The sequence below is a fragment of the Lactuca virosa genome, chromosome 3 (assembly GCF_052849685.1).
Source record: "Lactuca virosa cultivar CGN04683 chromosome 3, Lactuca_virosa_CGN04683_v6, whole genome shotgun sequence".
Classification (NCBI taxonomy): domain Eukaryota; kingdom Viridiplantae; phylum Streptophyta; class Magnoliopsida; order Asterales; family Asteraceae; genus Lactuca; species Lactuca virosa.
The window spans coordinates 254,808,452-254,830,026 of record NC_136428.1 but is presented as its reverse complement, the minus strand read 5'-3'; positions in this window follow the sequence as shown (position 1 = coordinate 254,830,026).

The following is a 21,575-nucleotide window of genomic DNA, read 5'->3' as shown; positions in this document are numbered from 1 at the left end:
AACTTTATACTTGAATTAAAAACACTAGTTATCCCATGCTCCAAGCATGTACACTATGTTTTTTCTTAAACAATAGCTTTGCCATACACCAAGTATGCACTTTATGTTTGTCTATGATCCTTACGTTGTGAACTATATCGATTGAACATACTTTCAATGATTCTCTTTTCACACTCCCAAATCCTTATCAAAAAATGTAAGAATTCCAAATTCCTATCATTTATCGAAATTTGTTTAGATTTTAAACTTATATGCACTGACCTCTTGTAATGAATATGTACAAAGTCACAAAGACTTGTCAACAGTCATTATAAGGTATTACAATGGAGATCAACTCCATGGAAACTAAGTCTCATATTCAAAGTACATTGCTTTGAACATGCTTCTTGCATTAAGTTTTCTAATCTTACACAGATAACTTCCACCTATGGAGACAACTCCATACTCTCATTTTGACTATCACTTCTGAACAAGAGATGCCTCTTTTCAGAATATGTCAATATGGTCCTTCCAAAATTAGCACTATACTTCCAACTGTCCCTGAGCAACCAATGTTTGGTAAACCTCAGATTGTCCTCGACAATTGCTTAATCATTTTAGTCATATCCAAGTCTAGACCTTTTCCCTTCTTAATGCCTCTGGGCATTTGGAAAAATTTAGAAATTCCAAATATTATAGCACATGCAATCGATCCTGTACCCAAAGCAAATGGTACACGATTCATGATGTCTCACATAAAGACATGATTCTAGACCAGTCTTTTGCTACAATATTTTTATTTGCCATGTTTTCAAAATTTGACTATGAAGAGGGATGCCGTAATCATAATCGAATTTTGAGAACGCAATATATATAATTTCCTTAAGTTGAACCAATCCAACATGAAATTCATATATATATTCTTGACAAAAGATGATTAAGGTCTCAATCTAAGCCTTTAGAACTGAAATAAAGTATATCCTCTCCCTTAATTATAGCAAAAACAACTTTTTCAATCCCTGCAGCCTCACGAATTGAAACTTTTGTTTTCTATAATTAACATTGCTAACTTGCAACACTAACAATAATTATCATGCTCCCACTAACATGATGATTATTAGCATAACACTTATGCTCCCACTAGCTTTGACATGTACTCAGAAATCAGCTGGACTTCTAGAAATCAATACTTTATTGACTTTCTTACCAAAGTTCAGATTTCTAATACCAGATGCTTTGATAAAACTTTATCAAAATCATACACCTTTTCTTAGATAGCTCACATGTGTGTCTTAACAATTTCAGAACTATGAAAAGGGATGCCGTAATCATAGTCTCAATTGTTTAGACCTTTGCCATTTCTCATAAGTCCATGTTAGTGTGCCGGTTAACCATGCACGCTCCACTAACGACTTTGAGAACTGCAAATATCACAGTTGCTATCTTCTTAAAATCTACTTAGTGAAAGTGTTTCCTCACCATCATTTTCATGAGTCGGAGAGAAACCTTGTGACACTTAGATTTTATGGTATATGTTTTCTTATCCATGTGAATTTGTCAAAACCATAGACAAAAGACAAGGTTAGTGACAAATTCAAACTCATATGGATTGAACTTGTGCAATCTTAACTACATGGCCTGCCATTGCTTCCAAGTCGTTATGCAAACAATTGAGAACATGTAGAACTCAAATGTATAGTCAACTTTACTGGAATGGGCACAGAAATGTCAACACGATAGGTTATAAACCTCTATTCGTGTGCTAGTGATGAAATACAGGTTTTACTCTTGATTAGTTCTTGAGACTTTCAAGACCTTTAAGACTCCCACTGTCCTCTTGACATATAAGACTCTCTTGTCAAATATTCAAGGGATAGTGCGGATTCTATATCAAGACATAAACTTCACACAATTGGCCTTAGTTGGTCTTTGTTTAATCCAAAACATCACAACTTACCAACTTCAAATGTACAAGAGTAGGACACTTTTACTCTTACATTTGACAAGTGTTATAAACCTTTTCTTTAAGATATGTCACTCAATTTATAGTCTTGGAGTATGACTCTAAGACTTGTTTTGAAACGAAGTATGACTTATCTTCTTGATTTAACCATTTCAACAGTTCATGACTCCTTTTCTTAGTCATAAGAATGCACTAAGATGTCCTTAGAAGACCAATTGTGATGTGCTTCTTAAATCATTAAGATGATGACAAAACATGATACTAAAGTACTCTCCCATCTTTTCAGATTTGAGAAAACTTTTATCTTTCTGCCTAATTTGATTCTTCTCATTCGTTCTGCCATACATTGAGACTTTTCCAATGTTTCAGAATTATACTTAATCTTGTAAGTATAACCATATTTACTAAACTTTAGTAAATCATGACGAATAGTCTTATCGATCTTTGTGGTGGACTTGACCAGTGCACAAGAATGTGTACTCGATCCCTTTAGTCCTTTACTTGATTCACATATCCATGTAAACAAGTCTTAATTTTCCAATGCTTGAAAGTTCACATTCATCATACTATTCAACTTGCATGATTCCAAGTTTCTATCCAACTGAAGCCTTGGGAATGAGAATCTTTCCTTATTTGGTAAATTATGACACTACCACAAACGAAAGAATCAAGTCTATTTTTTTCTAAATATTGCTATTAATGGAATCATATAAACAACCATTTTTCACAAATGCCACTTGTAAGGATATTTTAAAATAAATATAAAATTAAAACCTTTTTATTTTATTTCAAAACTTTGCGGAAAAAACTTATCCTTACAGTGCAAATGCATATGAAAAACTTGTTATTATCTATTCCTAAGCAATATATCATAACTCCTAAGTAACAGCTTCAAAAATTCTGATCACTGAACCATGCGATTGAAATCCATCTTCGTGATCAGAATCAGCATATACTTCCTTTAAGTTTCTTCACTTTTCTTTGATTCTTAAAACATCAACATGTGACCCAGTCACATCATGTAATAAGAATCTCAAAATAGAAACTTAACAGAGTTAGATAGTGGACTTTTACCTAAAGTAGAGTCAAACTTCTTGACTTGATCAACCTTATGATCTTTCAGGTAAATAGGCAGCTTCACAATCAATGCCCCTTCCTTTGGCAAGATAAACATATGGACTCTTTGGTAATGGGACTATCTCAGACTTAGCCTTTCTCTTTACCATTTGGTCAACCGGGTTGACTATGGCCAATCCCTTTCCATTGGGAAGAGAATGCTTTTTCTGGGTATCCAACGTTACCATTGTCAATGTCCATTGAGAAGTTGATCTCCTAATCAGATTTGCGCTGCCAGTGCTCCAAATCATTGCTGATTAAGCACCCCAAAGCAAATAGATAAGATCATTCTGGGTCATGTCATAGTCCTTCACATGGTAGTTCATAAGGAACTTACTATGTGACTTAGAAAGTGTTTGAGCATCCAACTTTCTCAAGACTTTGACACCCAACTCTCCCGGCTTGTCAATATGTGACTTCATCTCCAAGATGTGATCACACATAGACCTTGCTTGCCAATAGGGCTTGAGTGACCTTGAACTTGTGGGTTAGGGAGAATAATTGGAGGAGGTGGAGGAAGTAAAGTTCCAAGAGATTTGGGAAGATCATAGATGTCTGAACTAGACATCGTTTGGGAGATATTCAAGATACGTGATCTAAAGTCCTTAATATAACACCCAATATGAAATATTAAGGCTAGGATCCAACAACCTATTTATAACTGGAAGAGGGATGCCGTAATCCGAGTTATAAAATAGTTGAAGGTAGGTAAATGACGATTTACCAATTTCCACCATGAAAAACGAAATAATGTAATTAGGTTTTTAATTGGATTTGAAACTCCTAGATCTTTTGAGATTCATTGAACTTTTCAATGGCATGTTTGAATCTCGAGTGTGCCCTTCAGGTTTTGTGACTGGGATGCCGAGGATCACAAAACAAGGTGTGACATGCATAATATACTTGGTACCCTTAATATTTACCCCTCAATCGATGTGTCGGTTAACCACACGAGCTCCACCGATACTATGATAAATATTAAGTTACCCTTTGCCTACTTTGTTAAATCCAGGTTAGTGTGCCGGTTAACCACACATGCTCCACTAACGGTTTAAACAAAGTGCAAAGTGTAATTTCATGGATTAGCACCTTATTCACATTTTCCTAAGTAACTAAGATTGGGAATTTATAAGTGTTTAGTTACTTAGTATTTATCATTAATACTTTTAATCAAGGGAGAATTATAGTCCTTGTCCTACCCGTTCGGCTAACGACCCTCCACCAGTCAAGGAAGCGGTGGGTGAGAGTGGACACCCATTAAACTGCCATTTTATAGGCAGTAACCTTATACCCCCCTTATAGACCGGCTTCGTGAATGACGCCTACTAACGGTAAGACTGACTTGCTCTTATACATATATTTATTATTAAGTTATAATACTATAAAGTATAAGGGTTGAATTTTAACTTTTAAAATTCTAAGGGCTAACTTGGAATTAAAGTATTCATGGGGAAAACTTTACAAATTCCAAAACTTGAGGGCATGTTTTGAAAATATTCAAAACTAATTAATTCCATAACTTATGTGTTTAAAGTAGTTTTAATTAAAAAAAAACTCTTCAAGTTCCATAACTTGAGGACAAGTTATGGAAAACTTTAAACTAATAAAAGAATGTAACTTTTCTTTATTTTTGTAACTTATGGAACTAATTAAAGTTACACATTTTATCATTTAATGAAGTGACTCTTGAACCTCCATAACTTGAGGACAAGTTATGGAGTCATAAAACCATTTAATGAGGACAAGACTCTTCATTTTTGTAACCATTGCCAACTTTTTATGAGTTTTATGAAACTTAAATGTGACTTTTCATATAACTTGAGGACAAGTTACAAAAACACATTTTAGAATCAACTCTTAGATTAAAATGGATTGAAAACACATAATCAATTAACTTTTCTATTAATCTAAGAAACTCATATGAACAAAGATAATTCACATCAATTTTTTTTTCAAGTAATTAGCATAACTTTTAAACTAATACAAAACATGAATCTATTGACAATTATCTTTGAAATTGGATTAGCATGAACATTACCACATCAAAAACAAGTTTATAAGTCCAAAAACATCTAAGGGTAATGTTCCTAGTCCATTTCTAGCCAAAACAGTAGAATATATGATGTCAGGGGTTCCAAAATTCGATTTTTCAGCTAATTTTGCAAGTATAACAAGAAAACAAGCCTTGGCTCTGATACCACTGATGGGTTTTGAGCATTCTAACACTCCTAAGTGTACATGCAACCCTAAATACCTTAGATCTATGTTTTCTCTATTATACATGCAATTATGAACTTTCCAAGGTATTACCCTATCTAGCGTACAATACTTGATACTTGGGTAATCAAATGGATAGAATACATACCTTTGTTTGATGTAGCTTGTCTCCATGAAGCTTGAGTGCCTAGTGCCCCAAGTGTGACACCTCAAATGGTTCACACAACACCAAATGCACATGGAATGACTTGAGAGAAATGGAACACTCCTTGAAATCGTCTAGCCCTCATATTCACACATTAGTGCACGATTTCTTGAGCCATGGGATTCTTTTATATGGTGGCTATTAGGGTTACACCATGTAACTCATAACTTTACCCATTCCTTATGCTCCATGGATTTTAACCTCCATGGAGTATCCATGGGTCACCCCATGGACTTAGTCCAACATAAGGAATCTTGGATCACAAGCCCACATATATAAGAATGAATGATTTACACAATCAACCCATATATTTAATTAGTCTCCTTTTGATCACTTAATTAATTCCAAATTAATTCTTGATCAATACTAATTAAATAACCTTATTAATATATTAGAACTTATAATATATTAACCAACCTTAAGTGTTATTTCTCTCATTATAGTCTATCCAAATGCATGATGCCATGCAACCCAAATGGACCATGCCGGGTCGGGTCAAGTCTTACCAATTATAGTTATGGACTTAGACATTAATCCAACATTGCCTGCCCAAATTTTGTTTGATTCTGGAGCTAATTACTCATTTATATCGCATGAATTTGGTAGAAAACTAGCTTTGCCTGTTGATAGACTATTTAATGCTTTATTAGTCGAAATTGCTAGTGGCAAGTTTGTACCTGTTAGCCATCGTATGAAAAACATCATTATTGACTTGGATGGGAATAAGTTCCACGAGGAATTATTGCCTATCGAGTTAAATGGTTTCGACATAGTTTTAGGAATGGATTGGCTTAGCGCCAATGATGCCAAAATATTGTGTAGGCAGAAAATAGTAAAAGTAAACCCGCCTGGGAAAGAGTCGTTTATGGTGTATGGAGACAAACGCAGAGTAAACTCTGGAATCATTTCCCTAATGAAAGCCAGAAAGTGTTTGGCCAAGGGGTGTACATCATATTTAGTGTTCGTGATCGATGCTAAGAAGGAAAAGAAGGAGGTGCAGAATATTCCGGTGGTGTGTGAATATCCGGAAGTCTTTCCCGAAGATCTTCCAGGATTGCCCACTGATCGACAAGTGGAGTTTCGTATCGACTTGTTACCAGGAACGACGCTGATAGCAAAAGCACCGTATCGATTAGCACCAACAGAGATGAAAGAACTTATGACACAACTTCAGGAGTTATTGGACAAAGGTTTCATTCGACCTAGTTCATCACCCTGGGGAGCCCCTGTGTTATATGTAAAGAAGAAAGACGGGAGCATGAGAATGTGCATCGATTACAGAGAGCTGAATAAAGCGGCGATAAAGAACAAGTATCCGTTGCCGAGGATCGATGACATGTTTGACCAGTTGCAAGGTTCGAGCTATTTCTCGAAGATCGATCTTAGGTCGAGATACCATCAACTAAAGGTGAGAGAGCAGGATATCGACAAGACTGCGTTTAGAACAAGATATGGACACTATGAATTTTTGGTTATGTCGTTCGGATTAACCAATGCCCCAGCAGCTTTCATGGATTTGATGAACAGGGTTTGTAAACCATACCTTGATAAATCCGTGATAATATTCATAGACGATATCTTGATCTATTCGAAAGGCAAACAGGTGCACGAAAAGCATCTGCGTGAGGTGCTAGAAGTTCTGAAAAAGGAGAAGTTGTATGCAAAGTTCTCCAAATGTGAATTTTGGATTCAAGAAGTCCAATTTTTAGGTCATGTGGTTAACCAAGAAGGAATAATGGTTGGCCCAGCAAAGATTGAAGCTGTGATGAAGTGGGAACAACCAAACAGTCCTACGGAGATTCGAAGCTTTTTAGGATTAGCCGGATATTATCGCCGATTTATCCAAGGCTTTTCTTCGATCGCTACTCCATTAACAGCTTTAACCCACAAAGGAGCTACTTATGCTTAGAATGAAAAACATAAGGAAGCCTTTGAAAAGTTAAAGAAGAGACTGTGTGAAGCACCGATTCTTTCGTTACCTAAAAGAGTTGATGACTTCGCAGTCTATAGTGATGCCTCTGGAGTTGGGTTAGGATGTGTTCTGACCCAAAGGGATAAAGTGATAGCATATGCATCGAGGCAGTTGAAAGATCATGAAAAGAACTACCCCACTCATGATCTGGAATTGGCAGCGGTAGTGTTCGCCTTAAAGATATGGAGGCATTATCTTTATGGTACTAAGTGTAAACTTTTCACTGATCATAAGAGTCTTCAATATCTCTTTAATCAGAAGGAATTGAACATGAGACAGCGGCGCTGGCTGGAACTACTCAAGGACTACGACTGTGAGATACTTTATCACCCTGGTAAAGCAAATGTTGTTGCTGATGCTCTCAGTCGAAAGGTAAATCTTGAAAAGAGAAGGCCAAGAGCGTTAAGAATTGAAGTCGTCTCGACAATTGTGGAAAGTATAAAGAAAGCTCAGGAGGAAGCTCTAGAAAAGAATGACCGGAAGGAGGAACGTTTGGGTAAAACGTTGGTGTTTGATACAAACGGTCAAGGACTGAAGGTATTCAAAGATAGGATTTGGGTACCTAAGATGGGAGGAGTAAGAGATCTTCTGATGGAAGAAGCTCACAAAACCATGTACTTGATTCATCCCGGCAGTACGAAAATGTATAGGGATCTAAAACCCTATTACTGGTGGCTGACGATGAAGCTCGATGTTGCTAAGTATGTGGCCGAGTGTGTAACATGTGCTAGGGTTAAGGCACAACATCAGAAACCGTATAGGAGTTTAGAACCTTTACCAGTACCCATGGGTAAATGGGAAGATATCACTATGGATTTTGTGACAAAACTGCCCAGAACACGGAACGGTCACGACATGATTTGGGTGATCGTTGATCGCTTCACTAAGAGTGCGCATTTCATAGCCGCTAACGAGAAATGGTCTATGGATTAACTTGTGAATTCTTATGTGAAAGAAATTGTGAGGCTTCACGGTGTTCCGTTAACGATTGTATCCGATCGTGACAGCCGTTTTACCTCAAGGTTTTGGAGAAATCTACAAGAGGAATTGGGTACCAAGTTATGTTTGAGTACAGCTTACCATCCTCAAACCGATGGTCAGAGCGAACGAACGATTCAAACATTGGAGGATATGCTGAGAGAATGTACCCTAGAATTCCAAGGTAATTGGGATGAACACTTACCTCTAGTAGAATTTTCCTATAATAATAGTTTCCACTCGAGCATCAAGATGGCACCTTATCACACTTTGTATGGGGAAAAGTGTCGAACGCCATCATGCTGGCTGGAAGCTGGGGAAAAGCAGTTTATGGGACCTGAAATAGTCCATCAAACTGCTGAAAAGTTGAAAGTGATAAGGGAAAGGATGTTAGCTGCTCAAGATCGACAAAAGAGTTATGCTATCAAGAAAAGACAACCGATATTCTTCGAAGTTGGAGATTTGGTTTTACTTAAATTCTCGCCGTGGAAGGGACTTATAAGATTTGGTAAAAGAGGAAAGTTAAGTCCAAGGTTTATTGGACCATTTAAAGTTCTTCAGAGGATCGGGAATCAAGCTTATAAGCTAGAATTACCGGAAGAACTGGAGGGTATTCATAACACCTTTCATGTGTGCTATTTGAGAAAGTTCACGGGAGATGTGCCCGACATAATTCCGATTTCTGAGTTAAGGTTGGATGAAAACAAGAGGTTGATCGAAGAACCTGAGGCAATCGTTGATCGTAAGACTAAGAAGTTGCGACGCAAGATGGTCGATTTAGTGCTTGTGCGTTGGAAACATACGAATGGGCCAAATCTCACTTGGGAAACGGAGAGTGACATGATGAGTCGCTATCCGCATTTGTTTGCTGATGTGTGATTCTGGGGACGGAATCATCCTAAGGGGGAGATAATTGTAATGCCCGTGTTTCTAGGCTAGGCATTAATATTGACATTATAGTCTAGGTTAACCTTTGTAACTCATTTTGAAGAAATGAAAAGGAATTATGTGAATATTATGTGAATTATGTGTTTTATGCTTAATTATTAGGGTTTAATTAATTAAGAATAAAAATGAGCGTCAAAATTAAATATTAGATAAAGCCGATATCTATTAAGAAACTTGTAGTGGGCATGACAAGGATTACGGATATATAAAGAATGCCGAAATCCGAGTTATAACGAAGGAGTTATGACCTGTCGAAGTTTCGCGACAAAACCGGCACGGGGCCGAATGTCGTAAAAAGTGAGTTTTTGATAAACTACTTTTTAGCCTTAGTGATCTAAACGAAACTCGTAGTGTTCGTTAAACCGAGAGTAGGTATAAAAAGAACGCCCAAATCTGACTTCGTATGAGGAAGTTATGATTTTTCGAAGTTTCAGCTTAGCAGTAGACAGCTAAAAACTCGAATTTTAGATCGAGTGATTTTTAGCCGACACGACCTAAACAAGAATCGAAGGTCTCGTCATTAGTAGCACAACGGTAAAAAGTCTGACGAAAACGGACGTCAGATAAAGAAGTTATGAATTTTTAACGGATTTCCTATCTCGATCTGTTAAAAATAAAAATATAAAAATTAAAGTCAAAATTAGCCGATGAAGTCTAAACAAAAGTTGTATAGCGTAATTTTACCTACGCGTGCATATAAAGAACGTCAAAAACGGAGCTAGTATGCGAAAGTTATGGATTTTAGAAGTTTTGGCGCGAATACCGAGAAATTTCGCATAGGTGGCTTCGGCCACGTCCCCTTCGCTTAGAGCATGCCACGTGTCCGAAAAATGGCTGAGTCATCCGAGCTGCTGAGTCATCCGAAGCGGTCCAATGCCTGTCCGAGGCGTGTCCTCTTTCACGTGTCCGAGCCTTCGCGAGAGAGCCACGAACCCCCTACTTCGGACCCTAGGCCGCGGTCCAATCAGGAGGCGACACCGAAGCCTCGCACGCGCAGCCCATGTGCAGCCACCTGCGGACCCTCGCCTGCAGACCCCACCTCCCAAGCCGACTTCGGACTCCTATAAATAGAAGGGTCATGCGAGCCTTCTCGGGTAGTTTTGGAATTTTGCCATATTTAGCCCCTTTCTTCATATTTTCTTCATCTTAACATTCCCCAAAGCCCCGGTATCGATCATAACCCCCGGAATACGCCATGAAGAGCCCGAGAAGCCCGGAAAATTTATCTTTTCGGTTTCGAAGCCCGACCCTCACAGAGCCCGGTTTCTGAATAAAACTCTCGGTTTTATTAGAAACGAACGTTTTAGGAAACGAATTGCTGCCCGATTTTCATTAAATCAAGTGAGTGTATAGTCACTTTCATTTTACACATAGATATGAATTATTTACCTTATAATACGTGCTATGTGTAAATATATTAATTGTTTATTTGAGGTGACTGTTGAATTGATGTTTTATACAAGTTTTAAACTGTATAAGTATTTTTATCTACAAATATGTTGGGTAGAACATGGGTAGATAGTTGGTGTGTGATGAAATAAAGTGATAAGAGGCCTCGATGTGATTTGTGATCCAGTCATCTAGCGGAGTTTGGATGACGACCACGGACTTTCTAAACAGTCCAGTGGGAAACGCTAGCAGGCCTGCAACCTGTAGGTGTTAATGAACTTGGGCGTTCTTTCGCTGTACTCCAATCCCCCTCATGGTTGCCTTTAGGACATGTATGGCTGAGGAAACCCCTTAGCAGTAGTGTCCATCCCGATAATATTCTTTAGGCTAGGTCCCTTGTGAAAAGTGTTTAGGGGCGTAAAGTGAGGATAACGGGAACGGGTAATTAGGGTTATTGTTGATTGGTGAACTTAATAAATTTATTATTACTGTGGGTTGAAAACCCTATATGCTCACCAGGCTCCCAAGCCTGACCCACTCAGCTTTTTATATTACAGGTAGTGGACCCCGAGCATAGTCGGAGGATGATGTGAGATTTTTGGATTATAGACCAGTAGTTGTATATAGCTGTTGAAAGGCTTATAATGTCTTGTTTATGCTTTTGATCTGTATCGATACATGACATCCTGAAGTTTTGATATGAAATGAAATTATATATTTCTTAAAGAAAGGTTTTGACAAACTTTTATCATATTTTGTTTTGGGGACCAATTCCGCAACATCTTTTATAAAGATTTCTCTGATTTGATTTTAAAAATCATAAATTAAATCGGTCTTTTCTGGCCGAGAAATTTGGGGATGTCACACCTAAATGTCCAAGACCCAATTGAAGTCAAAAATCCAATTGAAAGGTGTATGCACGGCGTATGCTATGTAGGCTTTGCGTATGGGTCCGCGTGCCAGTACCCATTGCGTACTCCCTAGTACGCCCTATGTACTAAGTACTTGCCACCTTAAGCCATTAAGTGCTTAAACCATACAAGCACACGCTCCAACTTTCATATCTCGACCATTATGGGATTCTAAGACATAAAGTTGGAAACTTTATGCCTTAACATGTCTTAATGGAACCCAACATCTAATCTTGTCCAACAACGCTCTCATTAAGGACTTATTTTCATGCATGGGCTCAAAGAAATCACTAAGGAGAAATTTTTATGCATCGAACACCTTAAAGGGGCTGAGATCTAACATCTCAAACATCTGGAGTTTCCGAAACTCACAACAGGACTCATGGGACCAAAAAAGAACTCACAACAAGCCTTAAACTTTAATACCCAAAAGGAATCACCAAAGTAAGAGCTTTTTACCTTCAAAAGCTTCCTAAGTTGATGTAGACTCTGGATCTAGAAGCTTAACCTCGACCAAGGCTTGATCACCAAGTTCTTCTTCTTTCAAACACACCAAAAATGTCACTAAAGTCACTTCCAAGCTCAAAAATCACTCACAATCGAAAACTAGGGGTTAAAGGGATGAGTATAGCAGTGGAGGCTGATAAGGGTGAGGGTCTAAAGGTCATAAGGACGCTTAAATAGGGATCGTGCCCTAAAAATTAGGGTCTAATCTTTGGTTGCATACGCCCAACATACACCTCGTATGACCCGCGTATGCGGCTAAGATCCCCGATCCAAGGCGCGCATGTACGCTAAGCGTACCAAAATGTTCGCCCAGCGTACGAGGGTACTTTTTCCGGAAAATAAGTTTGACTTCAAGGACCAAAAGAAAATACTTGGAATCGAGTGTTACATGCCAAGCCTTTTCATCTTGACACAGAATGTGTTTCTAAGATGAAAGACTTAAGAATAATAAGATACATTCTTGTAATGTAAAATCTATAGAGATTGATAAAATGAATGTTAAAAGTTTTATATCTTTATACATATATTGACAATATATCTATCTTGAAAGAGATCAAGATATAAAATTCCTTTGGAGGAATTAATCTTGACATTATCACATGGCACCAAGTTTGAGCTAGCCTTAAAAGGACCTAACTTATAGGTTGAGCTAGATAAAATGATTTGTATTATATTTGCTTGACAAATAAAATTATCATATATACCATATTACGCATAAGACTTAGTGTATGATCATGTTGTGAGCATATAATAAGATACCAATTGAATAGATGGTTAAGTCACTAGATGACTATAAGGACATTCTAAGAGTACTTTAGAAGATCTAAGAGAATATACATGAGATAATCAATTTAGAAAGGATCTTTATATAAAGAGCTACACAAGATGTTGATTTCTAAAAAAAATATAGATAATTATGAATTATAATTGGATTTTGACTTCAATATGAAATGAAGAGTAATTTTAGTTGGAATGAAGTCCAAGCAAAACAAAATAACACAATCTACTACAAAATAAGAATACACAACTTTAGAAGTTGAAATCAAATTGGTTGAATGGGTTCATTGAAAAAGTATGTTGATTTCTGTCATTCAAGGATCACATAGAAATCTGTATGACTTTGAGAGTATACTTAATCAAGCTAAGAGACTCTATGTCACAAAATAATATCGATCATATTCTCCAAGATATTTAACTATACTTAGAGTAAAGTCAAATATAGAGATGATTGTATTCGTATAATTTACACAAATTATGTTTGGTCAAACTCATTAATAAAGTCCTTCTTTTAAGGTAAATATAAATGGTCACACTTCAACTGTAAGACTTTATTTTTCTAGAACTGAGATTTTGATTTTGATTTAGTATTTGGATATGGAACATTTTGACAACAACTATTATATAATGTTTTAATATACTGGGATGTGATCATAACATTAATATTTTTTGTGTTTTATATTAACATGTTTAATCAATGATATATATATATATATATATATATATATATATATATATATATATATATATATATATATATATTCTATAATATAATAATAAAAAATATAATAGTGTCACTATATTAACATTTTATGAGGTTTTAAATCCTTGTGTGTTACTATATGTAGACAATAGTAACGATAAACCGTTAAACATGTGAGTAAAGATAATTTATGCTCATAACTTAATTACATTTTTGTCTCCAAAATTCAACAATAGTCGAGATAATATAGATAAACGGTGACTCTAAATAAACGTTTGTCACTGTATTAGAAAAAAAACTTCACTATATGTATTTATGGTCACCTTTGAGCGACTATATGTAAACATTTGTCATAGTTTTAGGAAAAAACAAGTCACTCAAATTATTTTATAGTTACCGTCGAATCGGTCACTATAAGTATTTTATAATGACTATTGAATTTGTTATTTTTTTCTAAATGTAACAATAGTAATGATATAATATTAAACATGTGAACACTACAAATTATCAATAATCGTAATAATAGACATAAGAGGTGATTATAACTATTTTATGATCACCGTTCAATTGTTTGTGAGTGAGTAAATGTACATAATAGTCATTATATAAGAATATTCTGGTCAGGAATACTATTTTATGGTGACGACTTACCTTCGAACCGGTGACAGAAGGTACATAATAGTCATAATAAAATAAATTAAATGTAACTATAAGTGTATTATATGCGACATTTATCAAAATAAGGTAGACATAACTCCAAAACTCTCTACCATATAGTGATGGGTTTGACTCATTGTAACGGGTTTTCATTCATTATAATCGCTCATTTATCAACAACGACACGAACTTTCTTTACACATTGAATAAAAAAAATCTTCATAAAATGTCTAATGACAATGTTTTTTGCGTCCACAGACACAATTTTAATATTAGTGATTTATCTTCCTCCGCCTATCAATATGGGATAATGGAGGCTTATAAATAACCTATTAAATTTCCAACATGTTAAAAGACCATAAATATAAGTTTTAGGGTTGAAATTTAAAATTTTACATAGAACACCATACTTTTGAAAAAAATTAAACGACCCTATTTCTAAAGAATGAAAAATAAAAATTGAAAAAATAAAATAAAATTTAAGCAACAGCCTCTCAAATTTAATAATTTATACATATGCGTATATATTGTCTTACGAATTCAAAAGTTTCAGGATATACACACGCATGTATATAACAGATTTATATGTGGGTGTTGATTTTTCCACTGGGATATTTTTATACATCCACTGATATTTAAATTTATCGACAATTATACCCTTATACCCTATTTTAAGTTTTACGCTATATCCTTGTTTTTTTTACCAAACAGCGTCTAATAGCAGCCACTTCGAGAGGGCCAATCTCCAGAATTAAGCAAGGAATAAACTTTTTGGAACAATTTTTTCAATATATTTCTCCTCCACTTCTGTTACAATTTAAAGAAAAACTCATGACACTACTTATGCCCTACGAATGAAAAACATGCATGCAATTAAACGTGGAGTCCTAGAATAATGCAACTAATCTAACTGGTGATGGACCCAGTCTTTATTCTTGGTTCTAAGCAAAGTGGAGAGCAAGTCGTTGAATCAGTCTTGGAGTCGTGCTGGAATCTTCCTTTCCCTCTTGGGCCGTTCATGCTTGTTGACCGTTCGGCGTCCACTGGTATTAGCTGTCTTGTTGGGCTCGTGATGTGTATCAATTGCCCCATCCTTCAGAGAGAGCTCGTCCTCGAGCTCAAGTGCATAAGGGTCATTATTGCAGAAATCCGGAAAACGAACACAAATATCTGGATAAGCCTCCCATGTTGCCTCACATATGTCTTGATTCTGCCAAGCAACAAGAACTTGCAAAGCGTTGTTACTGAACCTGTGATTCAGTAGGTGGCTTGGTTGAAGTGTCTTGGTTGCTTCAGCTAATGCCTCTGGTAACGGTGTGGGTGTTGGGTCTCCAAATGGTTGACGGAGTAAGGATATGTGAACCACTGGGTGAACTCGGGAGCTGGGGGGTAAGTCGAGGCGGTATGCCACGTTACCAATGCGTTCCAAAATTGTAAAGGGCCCGCAAAAAACGCTTAGATAGTTTTTATGTGGAGCTAGATTGTGTTAGGAAAATATAACCCAAAATTGTTCGAAAGAACAAAAGCAAAATTTCTTGACTGAGGCCCGTGTTTAACACAGTTTCCTTAAAACAAATTCGCCCTCTATGGGTGTTTGTTTCCCAGGATACAACAGCAGAAAGCAATTCTTCTAGATTGCCCGAACCCTCACTTGGCCCGGATTATACCTTGGTTGCAGCAAGAGAGTAAAGACGAAGCAGAAGCGTAAGAGAGGAAGAGATTGATTTCGTTTCATTCGGTATCTTTAACCAGTCACATAGGGATTGTATATATACTATCCAATGTAACCGATGTCATTAAAACGAAATCGTAACTGTCACAATTAAAATAAGAAAATTAATCACAGAATCAAAACTGAAATCTATGATTAATAGCTCTTAATTCGGTTTTGTAACAGTTATCCAAAAACAAAAAAAATGCAAAAAAGGTCCTTGAACTTTTCTGGTCGACCGGTGGTGCATTCATGTCCGCAGGACGCGTGCTCGCACACAAGTTCAGTGGCCCGAAGCCAATTTGGCTCGCATTTGCACCCCCCCTGCGTACGCGCGCAAGAGAGAGCCTTGGTTCTAATTAGTCTTACAAAGGTAGCTAGTCTTTGTAGTTATAAACCAATTTTCTTTTCCTTCTTCCACCAATGTGGGATGAGTTTTAAAACCCACTTGACTCCTTTATCTTCTCTTCAATTGCCTTACTTTGACAAGCAATTTCGCATTCATTTTTAATCCGTTTTTGACGTGTGATATATCGAAACGTAGATATCACGGAGGAGAACACAAATATATAATCAATAACTCGTTTTGATTATATTTAGAGTATTAAATTTGTGCTCAAAAATGGAGAAAATCCATTTTTGGAAATTAATGAAATTAATTTTCCAACAATCCCCCACATGAATGAAAATTGCTTCAGCACCCACAATTTCTAGCTGCTTTAGGTAAAATCCAGCAGTTGAATCATGCACAGGATAGGTAGGTTAGACCCTTTGAACCTTCCCTTAAGATACATATTTATTTTACTAGCGGACCAGTAGACTTGATGTCCTTGAACTGTTCTGCCATTTGTGTAAATAATCAATACATGTCTCACATGATTCTCCCTGACCTAGTTAGGTTCTCATTGATGTGTCCGTTTTGGTCGTGGACACTTGCCTGGTTCTGTGAGAGCTCTTAGGAACTTGCCCATTCAATTCCCTTTGAAGCGACCCCGCTTCTCTCTCACATAGGTGATTATAACATAATCATTAAAAGCTAAAGCTTGATGATTTGCAACTTATCACCAACTACTATAAACTTAACCTGCATCACTGTTATTTATAGGAATGGGTTGGGGTTGACCCCCACAGTGATCCACACATGTTATATGCAAGTAGGTTGTCCCATTGAACCTAGATCTTGGGATCTCCAGTCAACTAGGTTGGGTTTTCCTTCGCAATAACTTATTCGTTCATGGGTTTTAATCCCATTCCTTTTGACGACTTTGCAACTAACTCCCTATTTAACCCTTTGGTTAGCGGATCTGCAATGTTATCCTTGGACCTTATGTAGTCAATTGAGATAACTCCAGTTGAGAGTAGTTGTCGAATGGTGTTGTGTCTTCGACGGATGTGTCGAGACTTACCATTATACATAGCACTTTGTGCCCGTCCAATTGCTGATTGACTATCGCAATGGATTGAGAGTGCAGAAATTGGTTTAGGCCATCCTAGTATATCTTCCAGAAATTGTCTTAGCCATTCAGCTTCTTCTCCACATTTATCAAGTGCTATAAATTCTGATTCCATGGTGGATCTAGCTATAACTGTTTGTTTTGAAGATTTCCATGATATAGCTCCACCTCCAAGTGTGAACAAAAACCCACTGGTTGACTTGGAATCTTTAATACCGGATATCCAATTAGCATCACTACATCCTTCTATGACCGCGGGATATCTTGCATAGTGCAACCCATAATTCCGAGTGTACCTTAAGTATTGTAATACTCTTTTAATACTCTTCCAATGTGCATCACTCGGATTACTGGTATATCTACTTAGTCTGCTTATTGCAAAAGCTAAGTCAGGTCTGGTACAACTCATAAGATACATTAGACTACCAATAATTCTTGCATATTCGACTTGTGCAACTCCTTCACCTCTATTTTTACTTAGATGATGACTTGTATCAATTGGTGTCCTAGCGACAGTAGTATCACCGGAGTTGAACTTCTCAAGAATTTTATCCACATAATGGGTTTGATTTAATGTAAGTCCATTTACAGTCCTTGTGATCTTCACACCAAGGATGACGTCTGCCAAACACATATCTTTCATGTCGAATCTTGCCTTTAGCATGTCCTTTGTTGATTGAACCATTTTATCGTTGCTACCAACAATAAGCATATCATCAACATAAAGGCACAAGATAACATAACCCTCACTTGTGTTTTTAACATCAACACACTTGTCACATTCATTAATTTTGTATCCATTTTCTAACATCACATGGTCAAAATTTTGATGCCATTGTTTTGGGGCTTGTTTCAACCCATATAATGACTTCACTAGTTTGCAAACCTTTGATTCTTGTCCTGGGGCAACATACCCTTCTGGTTGTTCCATGTAGATTTCTTCTTCTAACTCCCCATTTAGAAAAGCTGTTTTAACATCCATTTGATGTACTTCAAGATTTCTTATAGAAGCGATTGCAAGTACCAATCTAATGGATGTAATACGTGTGACAGGAGAGTACGTGTCAAAGTAATCAAGGCCACTTTTCTGTCTATATCCTTTTATTACTAGTCTTGCCTTGTACTTGTCAATGGTTCCATCCGCTTTCATTTTCTTCTTGAAAATCCATTTATAGCCTAGTGGTTTGCAACCAAGAGGTAAATCCACTAGCTCCCATGTATGGTTATGAAAGATGGAATCCATTTCGCTTTTAATTGCCTCTTTCCATTGAGGTCCTTCGGAAGAGGTGACTGCCTCTTTGAAAGTTTGAGGCTCTCTTTCAACCATGTAAGTGTAAAAATCATCTCCAAATGACTTCTCCACTCGTGCCCTTTTACTTTTACGGGGCTCTGCTTCTTCCTCTATTTCTTTTTCATAGGAGGATTCATTGTGGTCAATTGACTTTGAAGCATTTGTCTCAACCTTATGGAGACATGGAAACACATTCTCAAAGAAGGATGCATTTCTTGACTCCATTATTGTGCCTTTTTGAATTTCTTGAATTTTCGAGTCATGCACAAGAAATCGATACGCACTAATGTTTTGTGCATATCCTACAAATATGCAATCAACAGTCTTGGGTCCTATCTTAACCACCTTGGGTGCAGGTACCACCACCTTTGCAAGGCACCCCCACACTCGAAGGTATTTGTAGGATGGTTTTAGGCCTGACCATAACTCGTATGGTGTTTTATCCGATTTCTTTCTTGGGACCTTATTTAAAAGGTAGTTAGCGGAAAGTATAGCTTCCCCCCACATTGAGGGTGGCAACCCAGAACTTAACAACATGGCATTCATCATTTCCTTTAAGGTCTGATTTTTCCTTTCTGCCATACCATTTTGTTATGGTGAATAAGGTGCAGTAAGCTCATGTATGATACCATGAGTTGCACAAAATTCCGCAAATGGTGATACATATTCACCTCCACGGTCACTTCTCAGCACTTTAATTTTCTTATTAAGTTGATTCTCAACTTCACTTTTATACACTTTAAATTTTTCTATAGCATCATCTTTACTTTTAAGTAAGTAGACATAGCATAATTTAGTGCAATCATCAATAAAAGTGATAAAGTACTTATTTCCACCTTTAGATGGAACTGATTTCATGTCACACACATCGGTGTGAATTAATCCAAGTGGTTCGGTTGTCCTTTGAATGGACTTGAAAGATTTTCGTGTTAATTTTGATTCAACACACGTGTTGCATTTGTATTTTGTGTCAATGTGAAAATGTGGTATGTGATTGAGTTTAATTAAACGACGAAGAGTATCAAAATTAACATGTCCTAATCTAGCATGCCATACATTTGAAGACTCAAGCAAGTAAGTAGAAGAGTTATTCATTTCATTATCATTGTCACTTGGCTTAAGAGCCATTACACAAAGTTTGAACATACCCCTATCAGCATATCCCTTACCCACATACACACCATTTTTGGTTAACACAAATTTATCTGACTCAAACACCAAGCGAAAACCATGTTTGTTCAACAACCAACCCGAGACGAGATTCTTCCGAATTTCGGGTATATACAACACATCATTCAATGTCAGCTCTCTTCCTGACGTCATCTTCAACACAATCTTTCCCACACCTTGGATCTCAGAAGTGGCCGAGTTTCCCATGAACAACTTGTCACCATTATCCACAACCTTGAAGTTTCTGAACCATTCTCTATTCGAGCAAACATGACGGGTAGCTCCCGTGTCAATCCACCACTCCCTTGGATTGGACTCCACAAGATTCACTTCAGAAATAACCGCTGCAAGATCGATGTCAGACACATCTTTGGTTATCTTCTCCACAACATTTGCCTCCTTAGCCTTCTTTGGAAGCTTGCAGTTTGCAGCCCGATGACCCCGCTGGTCACAGTTATGGCAGTTCCCTTGAAATTTTTTCTTGAAAGTTCCACCTTTGGCTGCCAAGTGTGAACCCTTGCCTTTCTTTTGGAATTTTCCCTTTCCAGACTTGTTCTTCCCAGAAGTTTGACCATGCTCCACCACATTAGCTTTCTCATAAGTAGGGGTATAGCTACTCTTTTGAGCTATCTTATTGTCCTCTTCAATTCGTAGGCGAACAATAAGTTCCTCAATGGACATCTCCTTTCTCTTATGTTTCAAGTAATTCTTGAAATCAACCCAACTAGGGGGTAGCTTCTCAATCATGGAAGCAACAGAAAAAGGCTCATTAAACCCCATACCCTCGGCATGCATGTCATGTAGGAGGACTTGTAGTTCTTGGACTTGAGACATAACAGTTTTGCCACCGACCATTTTATAGTCAAGAAACCAGGCAACCACAAATTTCTTTGTCCCGACATCTTCAGTTTTATACTTTTTGTCCAATGAGTCCCATAGTTCTTTGGCTGTCTTTGTTACACAATACACATTATAAAGTGAATCAACAAGTCCATTAAGAACATAATTTCTACACAAGAAATCAGAATGTTTCCAAGCATCAATAGCAGTTAAAGTTTGTACATCTACTTCTCCCTCGGGCTTTCGAGGAGCCTCTTCAGTTAAGAATCTAGCAAGATTCAATGTGGTAAGATAGAAGAGCATCTTTTGCTGCCACCTTTTAAAGTTCAGTCCAGAGAACTTCTCAGGTTTCTCAGCATGATTGACAGGCATGGTCATCATTTGAGCTCCTTGAGCATTAGGAGTACCATTAGGCTTTGGTGGTTGGGAACCTTCACCAGTAGTCATGCTACAAAAGAAGCAGATGTAAAACTGTTAAAGATTAAAATCAATAAATACTAATAGTGTGAAGTATTGTCTATTTCCAGAAAACAAGTTCTGGAAAGCTTTGGAATGAAGAAAGAATCTGAAAACTGTTTTAGAAAACAGTTTCTGAAAACAGTAATAGATTATGGATGCAATAAACTTAAACACATAAATAGAAACAGAAATGTCTTAGAAAACGATTTCTGAAAACAGATGCTGCAAGTCTGAGGGAAGGAAAAAAAACTCGTTTTTATAAACACCGTAAGACGAAACCAAGACAATAATTTTTTTTTTCCCAAGTTCGTTTCGCACAAACGATTTG